We start from the raw sequence: 20,141 nt of genomic DNA on the forward strand, positions 1-20,141 counted from the left end.
ACTAATCTTTGACAAAGCAGGAAAGAATGTCCAATGGAAAAAAGACGGTCTCTTCAACAAATGGTGTTGGGAAAATTGGACAGCCACATGCAGAGAAATGAAACTGGACTGTTTCCTTACACCATACACTAAAATAGACTCAAAATGGATGAAAGACCTCAATGTGAGAAAGGAATCCATCAAAATCCTTGAGAACACCACAAGCAGCAACCTCTTCGACCTCAGCAGCAGCAACTTCTTCCTAGAAACATTGCCAAAGGCAAGGGAAGCACGGGCGAAAATGAATTATTGGGACTTCATCAAGATCAAAAGCTTTTGCACAGCAAAGGAAACAGTTAACAAAACTAAAAGACAACCGACAGAATGGGAGAAGATATTTGCAAACGACATATCAGATAAAGGGCTAGTATCCAAAATCTATAAAGAACTTAATCAAACTCTACACCCGAAGAACAAATAATCCAATCAAGAAATGGGCAGAGGACATGAACAGACATTTCTGCAAAGAAGACATCCACATGGCCAACAGACACATGAAAAAGTGCTCCATATCATTTGGCATCAGGGAAATACAAATCAAAACCACAGTGAGATCCCACCTCACACCAGTCAGAATGGCTAAAATTGACAAGTCAGGAAACGACAGATGCTGGCAAGGATGCAGAGAAAGGGGAACCCTCCTACACTGTTGGTGGGAATGCAAGCTGGTGCAGCCACTCTGGAAAACAGCATGGATGTTCCTCAAAAAGTTGAAAATAGAGATACCCTATGACCCAGCAACTGCACTACTGGGTATTTACCCTAAAGATACAAATGTAGTGACCCCAAGGGGCACATGCACCTGAACGTTTATAGCAGCAATGTCCACAATAGCCAAACTATGGAAAGAACCTAGATGTCCATCAACAGATGAATGGATAAAGATGATGTGGTATATATACACAATGGAATACTATGCAGCCATCAAAAGAAATGAAATCTTGCCATTGCGACGACGTGGATGGAACTAGGGGGTATTATACTGAACGAAATAATCAATCAGAGAAAGACAATTGTCATACAATCTCCCTTACATGTGGAATTTTAGAGGCAGAGTGGGGTGTTTGGGGGTAGGGAAGGAAAAAAATGAAATAAGATGGGATCAGAAGGGAGACAAACCATAAGAGACTCACAGAACAAACTGAGGGTTGCGGGGGAAGGGAGGTATGGAGAGGGTGGTTGGGTTATGGACATTGGGGAGGGTATGCGCTATGGTGAGTGCTGTGAAGTGTGTAAGCCTGATGATTCACAGACCTATACCCCTAGGGCTAACAATGCATTATACGTTAATTAAAAAAAAACTAGAACAAACAAACAAACAAAAAACAGAGTGCTCTGTCCACATGAAGAGATCCCCAAATGCTTCCAAAATAGAAAAGCATAGTACCATCATTCCTTTGGAAAGAGGGGGGAATTGGAAGGATCCAGCCCCCACATCTAATCACACTGGCCCCCGTTCACTGAGAACCAAAGCCAAGGAGATGACGAAGCTACTGCAGGAGATGGTGCCCAAAGCAGAAAGGGAAGGGTCGAAATTACCTGGTTATGCTGTCCCTCTTCTGCTCTGATCTCCCACCAGTGCATTTTATTCACTAACCTAAACTGCAGACAGGTGGGAAGTTGGTTTGGGAAATGCAGCCTGAGGAGTGGAGCCCTCTTGATAAAAAGTAGTACAGAAGGAGGGCGAGGAAAGATGAGGATCCACAGATAAGTGAGGGCCACCTCATGAGAATGTGCATTGGAACAGCAGAGGTTGGAAAGACTGGTGAAATATGACCCAGAAATGCTACAAGGTTCTAGAAAGCTTTGACAGGTTTGTGTGTATGAAATGAAGTTTCTTTTAATCAAATTATCACTTAGAATGAAAACACAAGTTACACTGAGAAAGGTTAACTGCAATTCAAATAACCGATTGCAAGAAACTGAAGAGAAAAAGAAAAAAATGTATCAAGAACTCCCACATATGAAAAAGTCAAGCACATCAACCCAGTCAAATAAATAAGTAAACCAGAATTCAGGATAACATTCAAATGTATAAATCCAAACATATGTAGAGATGTTCAACCTCACTGTGACACAAAAATTGCAGGCCATTCCTCAATAAACTTCTTTCCACTTGATAGGATAAAAATTTAATGGACAAAAATAACAATAGTTGGAGAGGATTTGAATAAACAGTATCCCTTTATACACAGCCCAAAGAGACCATGATGGTTAATTTCAAGTGTTACTTTGCCTGGATCACAGGGTACCTGGATATTTGGCTAAGATTGTTTCTAGGTGTGTCTGTGAGGGTGTTTTTGGATGAAATTAGCACTTGAATGAGCAGATTCACTAAGGCCTTTTGCCCTTGACAGTGTGGATGAGCACATTCAAGCCCTTGAGAATCTCAGTAGAACACAAAGACAGAGAAAGAATTCAGCCCCTCCTGCCTCTTGGCTCAAGCTAGAAACATGGATCTTATTCTGCCTTTGGCACTCCTGGTTCTCAGGCCCTTGGAGTCAGATTGAATTACATGAGGCAGAATGTTAGGGACTGAATGTTTGCAAACCACAAATTCATGTTGAAATCTTGATCTCCAACGTGATATTACTGGGAGGTGGTCCTCGGAGAGATGATTATGTTATGAGTTCGTCCCTACTGAATAGGATTAGTGCCCTTTAAAGGAGATCCCAGGGAGCTCTCCTGTCCTTCTGCCCCATGAGGACTCAGGGAGAAGACAGTGGCTTATGAACCAGGAAGCTCTCATCAGACACCTGATGCTGCCAGACCCTTGATGTCAGACTTCCCAGTCTCTAAAACTGAGAAATAAATTTCTGTTTATAAGCCACCGAATCTATGATCATTTGTCCTGGTGGCCCTGTTTTGGAACCTGGACTGGATCCTGATGGAAGTACCAAGCGACACTTGGAGATTTTGGAGGATTAGAATTTTATTTAACACAGGCAGGCTCAGAGGAGACCATTCTCCAAAGGTCTGAGTCCTGAGCATGAGCAGGGAGGGGAATTTATACCCTTCTACTTCCACATACTTGGTACTTTTGGCGTGTGCGGGAAACAGGGTAGGAAAGAAGAACCTGGAAGGGCTTTGAGACAGGGACTGGTTTGCTGGTTTGGTCGGCCATCTTAGAGTACAGTTTTTCCCTATCATTCCCCTCTTTGATGCCCTTTTAAACGCCTGGTTTAGAGGGCATCATTATCATCTATTACGATGGCCCTGCAAGCCTAGTATTTGGACAGTGAGTGGTTTGCCCGGTAACAGTGTTTTCTATGAGCTTAGCAATCCATCTTAAGGTTCCTAAGGCTGCCCAATAAGCAATAACAATAACAAGTTTCTGGGAGAAAGTCCAGTCAGAAGGGGCAGCAATGTAAAGTCCAACTCCTGAGGTGAGGGTGTTGGTGTCATGGCGACAATAGCCAGGGACCACGGTGAACAGACGTCCATCAGTCGGTGGGGTCTCATCGAAGGTGGAGCTGGGGCAGGTCTGTAGGATCTGGTTGGGCTTTCCACTGTGTGATTCATCCAACTGGTGAGGGCCTAAGACACCTAAGACCCTGAAGGCGGTAGGGGTGGTTAGAACAACAGCGTGGGGCCCTGTCCACCATGGTTTGAGGGGTCCTTTCTAAAGCTTCTCGGGAGATGCGCCTTCAAGTTTTTCCAGGGCTTGGAGGTGTTGGGACACTTCTATGTTTCCAATCTGTTCGCAGTCTCCTCTAAGCCTACTTACTACAGGGGGTGGCCTGCCATAGAGTCTTTGAGGTGAATTATAGCTGCGGCAATCTTTTACATCCAGTTGGCTAGAATAAACAGTACCAATGACCCCCAACTTTATGCTCGATAGAAGTGCGACATTCAGGTCCAGGCATAAGGGTGGCTGGATTAAAGTCTGACAGGTTTTAGGAATTATTTCAGGCATATCTATCAGTGTAGCCTGGTATTTAATAAGTTGGCCTCCATCATCCATTGATGGCCTTTGGTTTCTAAGACACTTTGGACCTGATGTGAAGTCATTACAGTCAGGGGATGTCCCATAGGGAACTTTGAGGCTCTTTTTACCAGGAGCACTGTTGTATGCTTAGAAAGCCTTTGTTTACAATTGTATCTCAATAGAGGTGGCTTCTAGGATAAATATAACTCAAAAATACCATTAAGATCTTTGTTTGAGGTATTAACATTCTAATTACAAAAGATCACTTGCAAGTGGGAGAGAACTTATCTCAGGAGATAAGGTTACCCCAAGTGCATTACTCAACCAATCATAAAGAAAGTGGTATTATCCTTTATCTCCACAAGTCCATAGTTAACCCTATGGAGTAGAGTATGCTCTGGCTTTTAGGGAATGATTTCATTATCCCAGTCACACAGAATTGGTCAAGGTGATAACTTACACAATTGTTGGGGAATCAGTCCCATTTTCCAGTTGTTTAATCACGTGCCATGGGGTCCTGTTATTATTATCCCCACAGAATAATAAACAAGAAGATTGTTTATATATGAGTTACTCTGGTAATTTCTCTGAAGTTTACCTCAAGTTGTCTAGCTGAGGTAAACAACAAACATTTAGAGACAATCAAATCTAGAATTCAACATCCACAAATGTGGGTATTATTTAAACAATTTTTCTAAAATAACCTTCATTTCCAGAGATAGCCAAATCAAGACTAACTTGAGAAACAAGTCCAGTCTAACCAACCTCGCCTAATTATTTACATAAGCTCAGCAAGAACAGTGAGTGATCATATAGATCTTTTAGAATCTGCTTTGCTGGAACTTTATAAGGAATCTCTAGGTTGAACTTTTAGTAGCCTCTCCAGGCCAGAAGCCAAGCCATGTTCCAAGCCATGTACTTGCCATCAGACATGCCTGCAATAATTCTTAAGATTTGGGCAAATTCCTCTTCATGAAGTCCCCAAAATATCCTGAGGTTCCTGTACCTGCCAGGAAATGACAATCTTTACTCACCTGGTGAGGCTGCTGGGAACTCTGTAAGCACGGTATCAGGCCAACAGTTCCAAGGGGCTTTATGACTCCAGTTTCACAAAGTCAACCTTAGCTCCTTAAAGCTATCTGGTCATATCTGAATCTATGCATGTCTTTCTCAAATATGACATTCCAGTCAAAGTCTTGGTAAAATAACCCATGTTTCCAATGTCCTGTTGCAAGAAGAACAGATTCTTACTGAACTTATGAAAATGACTAGGATTGCCATGGAAGAAGGAATACTTTTGAGTTTCAGAGGGTTCAGATAGGGAGAAAAGTTAAATGCTTTAATTTGCTTACAAATGATTATTTCATCATGTTTCTGTAGGTCATAGAAATCTTACATTCCCTTAATCAGGAAGAGTGAACATTAAGGAACCAGCAATGTTTTTCAAACAAGCATCACAAAACTGTAATCATCTTTTTAGTTCATTTAGTCCCATGTTACTGATTCTTGTTCAGTGTGAATGCAGCTTCTTAGTTCTGGAAGTTCTTACTCATTTCAGTTTTAGGATTTTTAATATACTGAATACCTGTATCTGTCCTAAAAGTCCTTTATATGACTCTCTTTGAAGGTATAACTCACTTTATAAGAGAGTTAAAATAATTATAAATGACAAGCTCAGAAAAGACATGGTTAATGATCTGATAGGAGAGTTCACTATGATACAATTAGACAAGGAAACTCAGTTATTCTGTGATACATAACACTTCAACAGCCGGAACCAGAACATTAAATACCAAACAAGGAAGCCTAATTAGTCAACAAGACTTTGTTAATGATTTAAATGTTAGGGAAGTTTGTTAAAACTTACAAAGTTTTGAAGCGCATGCCTACATAGCATTAGGGATGTTAAAGACCTGATAAACTCAAGACACAGAAACTGGTTTTTCTAAGCAGGCAGAGAGAAAACAACTCTTTGCATTTTCTTATCAAGAGCAGACCAACAATTGAGAATACTTTGTCTTTTTGAAAAGAGAGAAAACCAACTTTCTACACCAGTGTCTTTTTAAAATTCATTTCAATCTTAGTCCATCCTGACCACACCTAAAATTCATTTCCAGAGATATCTCATCACAAACCTTCTACAACTTTCCTTTGCATTCAGGTTTTGTCCCAAGCCATTTCTTTCCAAACAACTATCTCATTTAGGACAAAATTACCTTCTCTTACCTTTAACAAAATGCATGCCCATTCCTTATCTTTCTTACATATCTACTACTTTTCCACATACAGGGTTGATTCCCTTATTTCCATCAGGTTTAGTTACAGTTAGCAGAATTTTGCCCTCTTTAGAAACCTTAATATCCAGAGAAGACTAAGGAGTAACCAATTGTGAACTGTTACACCAGAATTCTTAAATGGCAAATCTGTGAATCAGTTAAGCACAAAACATATTTACCAACAGATTTAAATATCCTTAGTTCTTTGCAGTAAGCCAAAAGGACAAATCTATGTCCAGTAATCAATGCTTTAGCACTTTATCCCATTTGGAAAAGACTTAGACGTCCAATAAATTTAATTCCATTTGTCATCCAACCAAAACTTTAATGTTGAACAATTACCCATGAAATTATCCAACAATTACCACTTTAACAATTACCCATGAAAACTTTAATGAGACAATTGACCATTTTAGTCATCTTTCTACTAACAACCCAACAGAGGTAACATGAGGTTATTTGACCTTCAGTAAACCTTGACAGAATAAAAGTTTCAGGTTTACCACTGATAATTTAAAAGACACATCTGGGGGCACCTGGGTGGCTCAGTGGGATAAGCCTCTGCCTTCAGCTTAGGTCATGATCTCCTGGGATCGAGCCCTGCATCTGGCTCTCTGCTCGGCACGGAGCCCTCTCTGCCTGCCTCTATCCCTACTTTTGATCGCTCTCTCTGTCAAATAAATAAATAAAATCTTAAAAAAAAGAGACACATCTGTCTGAACTAAACCAACAAACTTAGTTTAAATGCTGAATTATGTTCCACCAGGATCTTCCCCATGGTCAATTTTCACCTGAGACACGTGGGGAAATCTGGAGGGGTGGTGTTAGGTCCTGGGGGTGCTCTTCTTGCTCCCTGACAATGAAGGGAGGAGTCGTGGTGCTTCAGGCACTGAGGATGGTCTAGAAGCCAGTAATGCAGGCCACACCCAAGGTGGTGCAGAAACAGGAAAACCGGGATGGGGAGGCAGAAAAGACAAAGTGCCACCAGAGGGCAGAAAAAAGTTTCCGGGCTCAGGAGATCATCAGTTCCAGAGGAGCAGATGCCATGTTTTCCTGCCAACAAGGGGGTGGGGTGATAGACAATCCATATCGGGCCAGAAAGGACAGGGAATTTCCCCGAAACAAAGGAGTTTTGGCAGCTGCTTGGAAATATTCCTTAAAGTTCCCATTCTGAAGGACACGTGGGATCGTGACCTGAGCAGAAGGCAGATACTTTACCAACTGAGCCACCCAGGTGCCCCCCTCCCCGTCACGTTCTTTTAAGGATAGATATGAGAGCTCCTGTTATTTTACATCCTGTTTGTCTGGATCAAGTTTCCTGTGGGCTGTCCGAGCTGCTAAATCAGGTATCTCCCCACACATGCCACTTCTAAGAAGCAGGAACACTGTCTTCCTGCAGCTCAGCTTTAGGCTCTGGGTCAAAGGACTGTGGTCCCCACACTTTCCGATGGGTTCATCTTTGTCCAGAGCTCATCTGCCGTCCCTGATGGCCCCGGGCAGGGCCTCCCTGATAGCCTTTGCTTCCTTACAGGCTTTGGGTTCTTTTACTAGGGTTACAAACGTCCTACTTTGGTCCTTCCTATTAGCATAGAATCAGACCCATGGGGGCAGAGTTTGGGCTATCTGAAGCCAAGAATTAATATATGGAAATTGGTCAGGGTGTCTGGGAGTCCTGGCCATAATTTCGTAAATGACCTGGACACTGGGTAGGTCTTAGGGCACTCTTGGAGGGCCAGTTGACCCCAAAGGTGGCCCATTCCAATTCACATAATGTGCCTAATTTTCCAGATGCTTTGATCCCATAGTCTCCTGAGAATCGCTTCTTGAAATTTTGAGCATACAGTCTAAGACCGTTTGTTTTGAAGAGCCTCCACCATGATGAGCAGGGAGGTTCCCTTGGCCACCCTGTGTGTTCCCTCCCTGTGTCACTGGCATGAAGACTAATGAAGGGTGGGTATCCCTCGGAAGGAGAGACCACTCAGATGCCCCCCAGTCTGCCATCCCAGAGGATTACCTGGGTGCCTCTTAGCCTTAGCGAGTCCGTATGAACCCCAGACTGGCACCCCAAAGGGGCTCGCCTTAGACCCTATGAGGTCACCACGGAAGCAGGTTAGGGCCACTTGGGCTCTGTAGGCTTCTGGGGACCCTAAGGGTGCCCGCCGATGGAGCCACAGAATCAGTCCGCCCGACAAGCCAGGTCAAACTGCACATTCACTCACACATTCACACCGAAGTTATTACAGTTCCTCCCCCCAGGAGGCCCGGACCTGTGGAACTCCTTCCGGAAATTCCTTCCTATCGCCCCTTACGGGCGAGGTGTTCCTGACCTGAAGGAGCTGCCCCCTGGGAGGCCCTACCTGTGAGACCTCTAAGAGGTCTCTGGGAGGTGCTCCGTCTTCCCTTCCACCCTCAGGGGTGGGCCTGCTGGGTCCTGGGGCCCCAGGCCTCACCGGAATCCGACGTCGCGACCAGGTCCTCACCTGCCAAGTCTCCTTTGAGTCTGCGGGGGAACAGCGTGCTGGCCGGAGGCGCGCGGGCGGGAGACAGCTGGAAATCAGCCAGGGCGCGGGAAACTGCCGGAAATGAGTCAGGGCGCGGGAAACTGCCGGAAATCAGCCAGGTGCGCCTTCTCCTTTACGACCTCCGGCGGTGCCCCAAGCCGGTGCAACCCAGCGCCGTTGGGTTTCCTGGTCAGGGAACCAAGTGTTAAGGAACCTGGCCTGGATCCTCACGGATCCTGACGGAAGAACCAAGTGGCTCTCGGATACGCTGGAGGATCGCAGGTTTATTTAACACTGGTGGGCTCAGAGGAGACGGTTCTCCACAGGTGTGAGCCCCGAGCACAAGCAGGGAAGGGGATTTATACCCTTCTACATCGCATACTTGGTACTTTTGGGGTAGGAAAGACGAACCCGGAAGGGCTTTGAGACAGGGACTGGAATTCCCTTGCTGTCGTGGTCAGACAGTGTAGAGTACAGTTTTTCCCTGTCACCCCCAATGGCCTAAGACAGGGGCATACCTTTTTACAACTTCGGAAAAAACAATTTGTCATCACCTCAACTAGTTAAACATTTACATGACCTAGCAAATCAGCAATTTGTCTTCCAGGAAGGTACTCACAAGATATACCTGCGCACTTTGCTTTCTTGAGCTTTGCTTTACTGCCTTTATTGTTACTTACAAACTGCAGGTTTGCGGCACCCCTGCACTGAGCAAGTTTGCTAGCGCCATTTTCCCAATGGCATTCGCTTACTTCGTGTCCCCGAGTCACACTTCGGTAATTCTGATGATATTTCAAACTCTTTCATTATTATTATATGTGTGGTGGTGATCTGTGATCAGTGATCTTTGATGTTACTGTTGTAATTGTTTTGGGGTGCCGTGAACTGTGCCCAAACCAGAGAGTGAACGTAATTCATAAATGTTGTATATATTCTGACCATTCTACCGGCTGGCTGTTCCCCATCCCTCTCCTTGGGCCTTTGTATTCCCTGAGACACACCGATATTGAAAGTAGGCCAATTAGTAACTCTACAATGGCTTCTAATTGTTCAAGTGAAAAAGAGAAATGGCGTGTCTCTCACTTTAAATCAAAAGCTAGAAGGGGTCAAGTGAGGAAGGCATGTTGAAAGCCGAGACAGCTGAAAGTCAGGTCTCTTGTGCCAAACAGTTGGCAAGCGGTGAACACAAAGGAAAAGTTCTTGAAGGAAATTAAAAGTGTTATTCCAGTGAATAAATGAATGATAAGAAAATGAAACAGCATTATTGCCGATACAGAGAAAGTTTGAGTTGTTTGGACAGAAGATCAAACCAGCCACATCCAGAGCTGGAGCCTCATCCAGAGAAAGGCTTTGAGTCTCCAATTCTAGGGATGTTGTTCCTGAACTATTTATCAAAAAGTCTATATTTGCACCCATGGTTTGAAATGCATTCTTTATCATATACTAAATGTCCTTATGTGATTTGGTTTATTTCTGGACTTTGTATTTTCTTGCACCGAGTTATTTGTCTATTCATTTGTGAATACCACAATTTGATATATTTACATATCTGAAAATATTTACATTTCAAGAAATGTGATAAACAAAAAACAGCTGACAAATTGGGGGGAGGAGGAGAGGAGGAAGGGGTATTTGCAATACATATCACAGATAAAGTGTTACCTATATCTCTTTGCATAGTTTTGACTTCTAGAATGTTATCTTTCATGTGCGTACAAAATTAATAAGTAAGATAAACAAGGACAGGATAGAGATTCAAAAAGGCACACACCTGATTATTTCAAATTAATACTATAATAGCAAAGAAGGAGAGAACTAACACAATGAACTTAAGTGCAGTATTTATACTTCATATCATCAGGCTAAAAGCATAAAGAATTACAAAAACTGAATTCACAGCCTCCTGGTTTAACATTCTGCCCACAGAAACCATGCACTAGGAGCCCAGGATCGGGGTCTTTAACCATAATCCAAATCCCTGGATAACAACAGAAACTTGTTAATGTAAAGACAAAAAAGACAGCTAAGACCATTTCAAAATGTGTTTGCATATTATGGCTTTTACAAGCAGGGGCTTTTAAGATGCTACACATTTTCTATATAGGAAGAGTCAATCCAAACTGTGGGAACAGACTGGGCAGAGTCACTGCTTTCTGAAATTCTTGTCAGTTTCCCCCAAATTGCTCCCCTGCCACTCCAAGAGTAATGAATCAGGTCAGGGAACTTTAAAATGGCCGCCTTGGTAATTCCAACACTTGTGTCTTATTTTTACATTATGCACTTTTCCAATTCCTCTTGGCAACTCAGGCCCAAGTTTCAGTTATTATTGGGTAGAGGTAATTAATGAAACACTAGAACATAAACCTCTTCAAGGATATGCCTTTGGTCTGGCTGTTACCAATGTCCCACTCTAGAGATGTTCTAAATGAGCTCTACTTACATAGACTTAACTGAAGTAAAAGTACCCAGGACCGCCTGAACAGGGACTTGAACCCTGGACCCTCAGATTAAAAGTCTGATGCTCTACCAACTGAGCTACCCAGGCCTCCTGAAAAAGTTCAGTTCACTATATAAAACAACTAAGAGATCCAAGAAGTGCTAACTACGTTCATGGTTTCAGAAATTACCAGCCTCTTCCAGGTGCAAGGGTCACACACCTCAGCTCCGCAGTGCATCTGAGCTTGATGGCACTGAGCATTGCAATTCTTCCTTCCACAATTATCGGGTGGTATTTACTGCAGGAGGAGTGACAGGAAAGTGGCTCAGAACTCGGTGGGATCCACTGGGGAGGGAATGAGTATTCCTGCAAGTGAGGATTGCAGACAGAGCCCTTGGAGCCAGCCTCCAGGGGTTTGCAGGTCCCTCACCAGCTCACCAGCTCACCAGGAGGAAGAGGTGTCCCTTCCACCAGTGGCTTCTGTAAGTGGGAAGAACTTCAGGAAAGCCAAAGCTTGGGTAGAGATGGAAGTTGTGGCACAAGGCAGGAGGTTCACTTCCTGTCCTTTCCAACAGTGTTTTCTTCCGGAGTTGGGGGGTCCTGGGACGTTAATGGCAGAGCAACAGACAGACAAAAGTCACACCCTCTCCTGAGAGGGGCTTCTGTCCGGGAAACTAACCCCCTGGAAACCCACCGCTCTGCAATTCCGTCCTTGTCATTCCTCATCTTTCCTCCACGCTCCTTTCCTTCACCCTCTCCCCGTATCCCTGCCCCCCTCCTCTCCCTCTCACCTGCCCACCCTCCCCTTTGCCAATTGCGCCGTTTTTGCGCCCACTCGTCCGGCCTTCCACTGCAGTGAACCCTATAATGCGCCGCCCCTCACCACCCACTCACGGGAGTCCACTCGGGTACACTGGCTCTACTTTTTAGCTCCACGTTTTATCTTGAGCTACAACCTAGTAAAAGGCAGGAAGGACCAAGCAGATGAAAAGGCGTGCGGCTTCTCTCACTGCAGATCTTTGCTCACTCATGAGACACGGTAGGCCCACTGCAGAGGCAAAGAAGCAGGGGTAGAGTCAGTGCATATGGGCAGTAAATAAGATGGTGCGTTGTTTCCCAAAGTGTTGTGAGCTTTAAAAATGTGAATACAGACACAATTTTGATAATGAGCGAGTTTCAACAAGATCCAAAGGAGAACAAGAAATGTAAAGAATAGTGCCACGGTCATGAATGTTTGGGACTTGGTTTCCTCGGCCTGGTGTTCCGTGGGAATTTTGGAGCTTGCGAGAATAAAGCGCGCAGAACTCGCGTTGCAAGGAATAAAATACTCTAGCAGAGGATGGTTTCGATCCATCGACCTCTGGGTTATGGGCCCAGCACGCTTCCGCTGCGCCACTCTGCTGAATGTCTTAAGTGCTTCTCTGATTCCCATGAATTTATAAGTGCCTTAGTAACAGTCATCCCTGAGCGTCAATTTCCCTTTTTCCTCTTGCACACCCGTCTCTTCTCCAACAGTCTCCCACTCTGGGTGTACCCCACGTTGCCTTCTCAAACGCGCTGCCTACAAGAAGTCTCTAGGACGTCTGCGCCTGTGCAATCTTCTCAAGAAAAACCAGAACCTGAACGGAAGCCCTTTCTCGGGAGCTCGGTGTTCCCCCGTTAGGGCTTCCCACACGGATTTCCAGGGATGGGTTCCAAACTGAGATCTCCCGCGCCTACACCAGAGCACCCCACGGGGACAAGAGCTTGCGGGCAGAGCCCGGGTGCGGGGCTCCGGAGCAGGGCACCGCAAGGGCGGAGCGGGGAGGGGCGGGGCGGGGCGGGGGGGGGAGAGGGCGGGGCAGAGGGTGGAACAAGGGCCGTGGGGAGGGCCGGGCAGAGGGAGGGACAGGGAGGAGGGCCGGGCTAGGGATGGTGGGGCGGGGTGAGGACCGGGAGGAGGGAGGGGCAGTCGGGGGCGGGGACGGAGCGCCTACGGGCTGGTCGCTGTCCCCATCAGGCGGGGCGCCCGGGGGCACGCGGAACGGCGGTAGGGGAGGAACAGCAAGCGGTGCTTGTAGAACGGTCTCTCGCAAGGTTACAGGGAAGTGGGGACGGCAGGAGTCTCGCGCGAGGCTCGGCGCCCTCCTCCCCTGCAGTGGGACGTGCTGCCTACAGGAAATCTCCGATTTCTAGTCTCCACACTGAGTAGGTGCGTGTGAGAGAGTCTGTGCCTGTGTTGTGACCACCTGATCTGTGGACCGTGGAGCGGAAAACAGAGGCTCGGGCGCTTTCTAGCTATGTCCGTGGACCCACTTTTGTCACCGAAGCCTGGTTCTTCCGGATAAAGAATCCCGCAAAGCCGTTTTTAAGGCTTTTCCATCTCCTCCTTTCTTAGCTAACACCCTTTGCCAGCGCCTTCCTTCTTGTCCCTCTCAGAGACTGTCTCATCTTCCACCTTCCAAGGATGCCCGGAGACCATAGTTGAGAAGCTATCTCTTCTGCAAAAGTAGCTGAAGCCTACTCTCAGTTTCTGAAGGTAGTTTCCTTTTTCCCACCAGGGACTTGGTCTTACAGCTATCACAGGAGGAGAGGAGGAAGCTTACCTTGCTGGAATCTTTGCTCACACCTGAGCCCATGGCCACCTGCTGCTTACTTACTCAAAACCAGACTTCTCTCCTTTCAGCTTCATGGTTATGTGTCATATTCTTTTGTATGATTCGGATTGCTCTAAAGTTTAAAAAGAAAAAAAGTCTTGAACATAGAAGGTGCTTGCTACCGCAGAGGTAAATTTTTTAAATGGATTTTTACAAAGACAGGTTATCAATACTCCATACTTCTTAAGGAACCAGAAATCATTGTTCTCCGAGGGCAGAGAGAACCCCAGTTTCTTGAGATGAGCCTGGCCACTAATATTCCGAAAACAGAGGTGTGATGTTTATTGCATGAACTCCAGCCTTGGGAAATTCTAGTTGATTCCTTTCTGGGCTGTTCTTTCCTTCTCAATTTTCCCTCTGAAATCTTCAGACCACTATTCCACTCTTTTTCATTTTCTCTGCTACAGAACCTGCAGAATTTGTGTTAACCTCCTAAGACAGAAGCCATGGGGTCATGACTTCCCGAGGATGGTGTCACACCCAGTGACCTCCCAGATGCGGGAGAGTCTGTGAGAGAGCCCCCTAGACGGCGGTCGCCACGCGGCGCCGATCAAATGTGCATTCCAACAGCGCCCCACGCCTAAGGCCGGTCTTGCAAGTCGCGGCCAGTAGGATTCGGGGGGCAGCGGGAGAAAGACCTCCAGAGAGGCGTGGGCGCCTGGACTTCAGAGCTGCGTTCATCCCGTCGCCAACTCGCCGCTTCCCCGCAGAACTCGTCCTGTCCCAGCTTCGGGTTTTGCAGGTCGTGCCGAATGCTCGATCGCTCCTGCACCTGCTGGAAATAGCTCTGCGCTCCCTTCCTGGATGGAAGGTCTGTCGTCACTGACAGTTGTTACTTCGCACAGCACCGGCGTGTCATGTCAGGATGGCCGAGTGGTCTAAGGCGCCAGACTCAAGCACCTGCTTCCAGCTCTGGGACTTCTGGTCTCCCCATGGAGGCGTGGGTTCGAATCCCACTTCTGACAAGGCTCATTTTTGTTCTTGCCATACTCCTCAAACATTTTCCCCTCTTAGTCCTAAGTTTCTCTTCTTCCCGATCGAGACTCCTCCCACTCTCCCCCTGCGCGCAGCCCCATTTCGATCCTCGCGCGAGGGCAGCACCCTCCGTTGCTCCGTCCTTCCCCTCCCCCAACATCTCAGAGCCACCGGTGACCCCTCTTCCTAGAGAGAAGGCGGCAGCGATTTTCCAGAGAAGGTCATGCCTTGCTCTGCCAACCTGGTGACCTTAAGGAAGCCTGGGAACTCGTCTTAAAAACAAGCAAAACAAAAACGAAACAAAGATGGAAGGGAACCAGAAGGACCTTCTTCTCCTGGGGTAGACATGCAGCCAGGTTCTGTGGTCTGTAGGAGGAAGATGCATAAAAGGCAAACCTTACGTTTCAGAGTAGCTGCTGTCGGGCCCCCGCCCCGGCGGGTGATGTAGCTGAAAGGCCCCTGGGGGCTCTAGAGAAAGGGGGGACCGGATTATCCCGCGGCGCCCGAGCGACCCCGCGGGGCAGGAGGCTCCCGACCCGTTTGGGGAAGTGAAAGGTGACGCGTGGCTGCGGCCGGTGGCCTCATTGTCGGGGACAGGAGGAACGCCTCGAAATGCCGTGCACGGGTCTCTCAACGACCCCCTGAGTCCAGGCACTGGTTCGCCGAGCCGGGCCTGCAGGATGCAGGTCCGATCACGAAGATCGCGGTGGCCTGCAGGCAGGTCCCAGGCCAGGTCCCAGGCGGGGTCGCTGCGAGGCCCGAGGCCCGAGGCTCGGCTGCGGGGAGGGGCGCCCGCTCCCTGGTCTCCAGGTTTGCAGGAGAGGCTCGGGTCCGCGCGGAGCGCGCGCTCCTCGATCTTTGCGTTTCTGCGTCGGAGTTCGGGGTTCCCGCCTCTGCCGCGAGTCCCGGGGAGAGCCGAAGCTGAAGTAGGAAACTGAAGCGGGTTATGCCGCGGTGTCAGGATGGCCGAGTGGTCTAAGGCGCCAGACTCAAGCACAGCTTCCCGCCCTGGGACTTCTGGTCTCCGCATGGAGGCGTGGGTTCGAATCCCACTTCTGACACTTCCTGTTTTTTTTCCCTCTGAACACCCAACCCTCCACGAGGGAAAAGCCCCATAATGGGTACAAGCTAACAGAGAATTTGTTCCTCGAAAATGGTAACAAATCCTACTTGTGTCCTTAAGACTGGAGAGCAGGCAGAAACCAGAAAGACCTTGAAGAAAAGGATCCTGCGAAGTCCTGAAGACAGCTCTGTCCTGTTTCCCTGGTCCCAAGTCAGGGATGTTCAAAGGAGAGTGAGGAAAAATGCTACTAGAAGCTGGAGAAGGGGCACCTGGCTGGTTCAAATCGGTAGAACATGCTCTTGATCTCGAGGTTGTAAGTTCCAGCCCCAAGTTTGGTATAGAGATTACTCAAAAATAAAATCTTTTTTAAAAAAAAGCTGGAGGAAGGGAGGGCAGGGCTATCTAAAGTCTAATGGCAGGAGGTTGAGCAACACTGTTCCTGTGCTAATGTGAAAAGTAGAACATGGACCTAATGAATTTAGGGATTCATCCAAGGAAATGTCCAGGCAATGTTTTGAAGGTGTCACCTGGCTTATCCTAGATGCCTACCTAGATGGTAACATGAGTCACGAGAGAGATAAACTAAAGAAAGAAACATTCATTATAAAGGAACCAGGACTTGCTGGATATCCAGTAAGAAGACTGTCCCTTTGCCTGGGTAGTTCAGTCTGTTAAGCCTGTCTTCGGCTTAGGTCATGATTCCAGGATTTTGGGATCCAGTTCCCCATCCGGCTCCTTGCTCAACAGGGAGCCTGCTTCTGCCTCTGTCTGCTGTTCTCCCTGCTTGTGCTCGCTCTCTTGATCTCTCTCTGACAAATAAATAAATAAAATCCTAAAAAAAAAAAAAAGACTGTCCCTCGTTGCCAGCCTCTCCAGAAGACAACATCACAATTAAGAAAAGCCTTCTGGGAAAACATCAGGAAAACATGGTCTAAAGATGAAGCCAAGAATGCAACTGTAAAACCTTTGGTCAGATCTCTGAAGGATGTCAGGCGACACCTCGGCCGTCGTGGAATTCAGAAATTACATATATATGTATCAAAACCCATGTACTACTGTGTCAAGCCCTTGATTTGGGGGTTATTTGTTATGCAGCCATAGTAATTTAGGCAATAGTAATGGCAAATATAATCATTTTATAATTAAAGGAACAAGCAAAAAAGGGACAGAGAAGAAATTCAAATAATGGCGCTCAAGTTTCAAACCAGACTCTGAGAGGTTGTATTCGCCTGTATTTGACAGTCTATATTGTATTCCATTCTGGGGTCAGCAAACCACCTCACCGGCCAAATCCCACCCATTGCCTATGTTCGCAGGGGATGTGAGCTCAAATGTTCCATTTTAAGAAGCTTGAAATGATCAATCATGCGAAAATTCCCATTTCAGTGTCATGAATAAAGAGCTGTAAGAACACAGCCACGTGTACTTATCTGTTTTCTATGACTGTGGAGGAGCTTAGTTGTGACAGAGACTACGTGCCTGCAGAGCTGAAAATATTTACTACCTGGCCTTCACGGCAAGAGCTTGCCAGCTCTGACTCTAACCCATTCCGAGTGCACCGATAACTTTGGGTTCTTTGGTCTTCCAGAGGAAGGTTAGAGCTTCAGTTTCTTTTCAGGTGGTTTTGCTCATGTCTTATCAGTGGAGTGACCCAACTCCAGCTTCCTGGGTTAACAATTTCTCTCTATTCTAGACTAGCTGCCGCTCACAGAGAAGCATGTCCCCGAGTGGGGTGGGGTGCGGTATAAATTTGGGGTGAGGGATTTGTGGAAGGCAGAGATCTAGCTACGTTTCTTCCATCAGCCTTATGCTGGAGGCCCCATCACCTTCTCCACACTGGGGTGCCCTTTATTCCCTTTCTTTACCCAAGAGGGATCCGTCTATCTCCAGATGTCCCATTCACGTGGGCTAGGTGGACCCAATATGCTGGTCTGTTCTGCCTCTTCCTGGAACCAGTACAAAATATCTCACTTATGGAAATCCTGACATTCTTGTCAATGAACTTCCCTCCCATGTCCTTTGGACTGGTTTTCAGTTATTCGTGCCTAGCTAGAAATGTGTTTGTGCCTTCTCAGCTCCTCCTACCTCCTTCTCATCCTTCAAAAGAGGAGACAAGAGCATTTGTCTTGCTAAGTCTTACCTGTCAGGGATGGCGAAGGCCAGCCACAGCTCGAGCAGTAACAGCCACACTAGGTTTCAGTCGTTAGGAGAGACATTATGGATTCCAGCTGAGTCCCGTCAGCCAGAAACCTGCCTCCAAAAGGAGTTATTACAAAATCAGGATTTTCTCTTTGCTTCATGTATGAACTCAGCCCAATGGAACTAGCTGTATCCATCAGCCCAAGGTGATGCACACATGTGTGGCTACAGTCAGTGGATATTCTGTTTGAGGGCAAATGACTAGAAGGAGTGAAAACTGTGGGCAGAGCCACTCAAAGTGTGGTTGGCGACCAGCACAATCCATAAATGTTTGGAACCAGTCTGCTCTGTTTCAAGATATGGAGTTTTCGCCAGAGGTAAGTCAACTGTATCACCAAGCATCTTTTTTCGTTCTGCTGATGATTTGCTTGTAGTGAAGTTGCATTTAATTATATTCTGGAGCAAGCTTACCTTTCTGCGGACCAGTAGCTGATGTTTCCCAATTGGCAACTTGCACATCGCTGGTATTGCCGGAGCATCCCAACATTCAAGCGCAGGGTAACATGGTGCATTTTAAAAGGGTAATACAGGGATGCTTGCGGGGCTCAGTTGGTTAAGCATCTGCCTTCAGCTAAGGCCATGATCCTGGGGTCCTGGGTTTGAGTCCTGCATTGGGCTTCTTACTCAGCGGGGAGCCTGCTTCTCTCCCTTTGCCTGCCACTCCCCCTGCCTGTGTGCTCTTATCTCTGGCAAATAAATAAATTCTTAAAAAAATTTTTTTTAAATAAAAGGGTAATTCATTCGGCTCACATCATCAGAATGAGTCTTCCAAAACATTATTTATATAGATCATAAGACTCTTCAAGAGAAACAGACTTGCTTACCCCTCCAGCAAGACTAATGGAGCCAGGAAATACGTCAACACTGCAACCTTCATTGGCTGTTTGGAATGAACTGAGCTATTTGCTGCAACCAGAAACCCCACATTTTTTCCAGAACCAGATGCCTCCTAAGCCTTACCTGAACACAGAGTTGCCTTGCCCATGCCAGGCTCCCTGGGACGCATCTGCTAGAATGAAGCTGTACTTCATGCCTTCTTCCTCACTTCATGGCAGGCAGTGGCAACCATATCCATATTCCTCATCAAGATGGCCGTGCTCCCAACATGGGATGATAAAAATTGTTTAGCAATACATATTACTTATCAGCTGCTCAAGCTTCAACCTGCCTATGATCCAAGGTTTATACAAGATAGAAAGTCATGACTCAACCAACCCCATACTAACCCCATCACTGCAGTTACAACAGCAGGGGCTGAGCATTCACTATTTTCTCCCTGCTTTTGGGCCCTGGAAGGCAGCATCATTTGGGCTTTCTTGCCCTGTAGTTCCTGTCTGGGCTCAGCCAATGGAAGGCACTGGCAGATGGGAGATGGTAAGAAGAGAACAGTAGAGATTCCTGATGTCCCCTCTTGAATGTAACCCTAAATTTGGAGATCAATCCAATGGGTGCTCTGAAAACCCTTCCTAAAATAAATTCCAATTTGGCAAAGATTTCCTACATTGGAAGGAGGTGGAAATTAATAAAACAGTAGGGAAAATTTCATTGTCTAAGTTAGCATCACTGAGTCAAAGGGCCAGGTCCAACAGAGACTGAATTCTGGATCATTTGGCTCTTCAAATCACAGTTATTGTAGGTAAGGCTAAACTGAATATAGAGAAATATTACTTAGCATCATCTTATGATACATGATACATGATGTATGGATATATAGTACCTTAGTGTGGTGTTTGTAAGTGGAAAGCCCGACCAAAATTCAGAGTCATAACCATAGACTCAGGCCTGGGGGAGGAGTGACTCCAGGCTTCTTTGGGAATTTCACCCACAGATTTGGTGGTTTGGTGGGAACAGGTGGTTATCCTCTCCTAATTCCTGTCCTTCCTGTCTCCCTGCCAACTGCATTCTCTTCTTCATTTCCGGTGTTCTCACCACCCCTCCCCTCTTTTTAAAGAGCCCTTGCAGAGCTGCAAAAGCACTTGCAATTTAACTGCATCTGTAGGTAACATAGCCTGTCACAGGCTATGTCACCTGGTAGAGATTTGAGTGCTAGACAGTCTCAACTACCGAGGACTCGGTGAACCAGAGAA

At 46.5% G+C, this 20,141-nt stretch overlaps 1 long non-coding RNA gene and 4 other non-coding genes across 6 annotated transcripts; 2 read left to right on the top strand and 3 right to left on the bottom strand.

Moving 5' to 3' along the window:
- Nucleotides 1-10,568: 10,568 nt before the first annotated feature.
- On the bottom strand, nucleotides 10,569-19,146 carry LOC116870049. Of its 2 annotated transcripts, none has more exons than XR_004383168.1 (3): nucleotides 19,015-19,146; nucleotides 12,076-12,229; nucleotides 10,569-11,781 (listed from the first exon to the last, which is right to left on the bottom strand). It is a non-coding gene; the product is annotated as an uncharacterized LOC116870049 (long non-coding RNA). The 2 variants fall into 2 exon arrangements; XR_004383167.1 differs by lacking the exon at nucleotides 19,015-19,146 and adding an exon at nucleotides 13,767-14,324.
- TRNAK-UUU lies at nucleotides 11,217-11,289 on the bottom strand. The gene has a single exon. It is a non-coding gene; the product is annotated as a tRNA-Lys (tRNA).
- TRNAM-CAU lies at nucleotides 12,512-12,583 on the bottom strand. The gene has a single exon. It is a non-coding gene; the product is annotated as a tRNA-Met (tRNA).
- TRNAL-CAA lies at nucleotides 14,677-14,782 on the top strand. The gene is made up of 2 exons: nucleotides 14,677-14,714; nucleotides 14,737-14,782. It is a non-coding gene; the product is annotated as a tRNA-Leu (tRNA).
- On the top strand, nucleotides 15,749-15,853 carry TRNAL-CAA. The gene is made up of 2 exons: nucleotides 15,749-15,786; nucleotides 15,808-15,853. It is a non-coding gene; the product is annotated as a tRNA-Leu (tRNA).
- Nucleotides 19,147-20,141: the final 995 nt, after the last annotated feature.

Source organism: Lontra canadensis, unplaced genomic scaffold, assembly GCF_010015895.1.
Source record: "Lontra canadensis isolate GAN:19392208 unplaced genomic scaffold, GSC_riverotter_1.0 scaffold21, whole genome shotgun sequence".
Lineage (NCBI taxonomy): Eukaryota > Metazoa > Chordata > Mammalia > Carnivora > Mustelidae > Lontra > Lontra canadensis.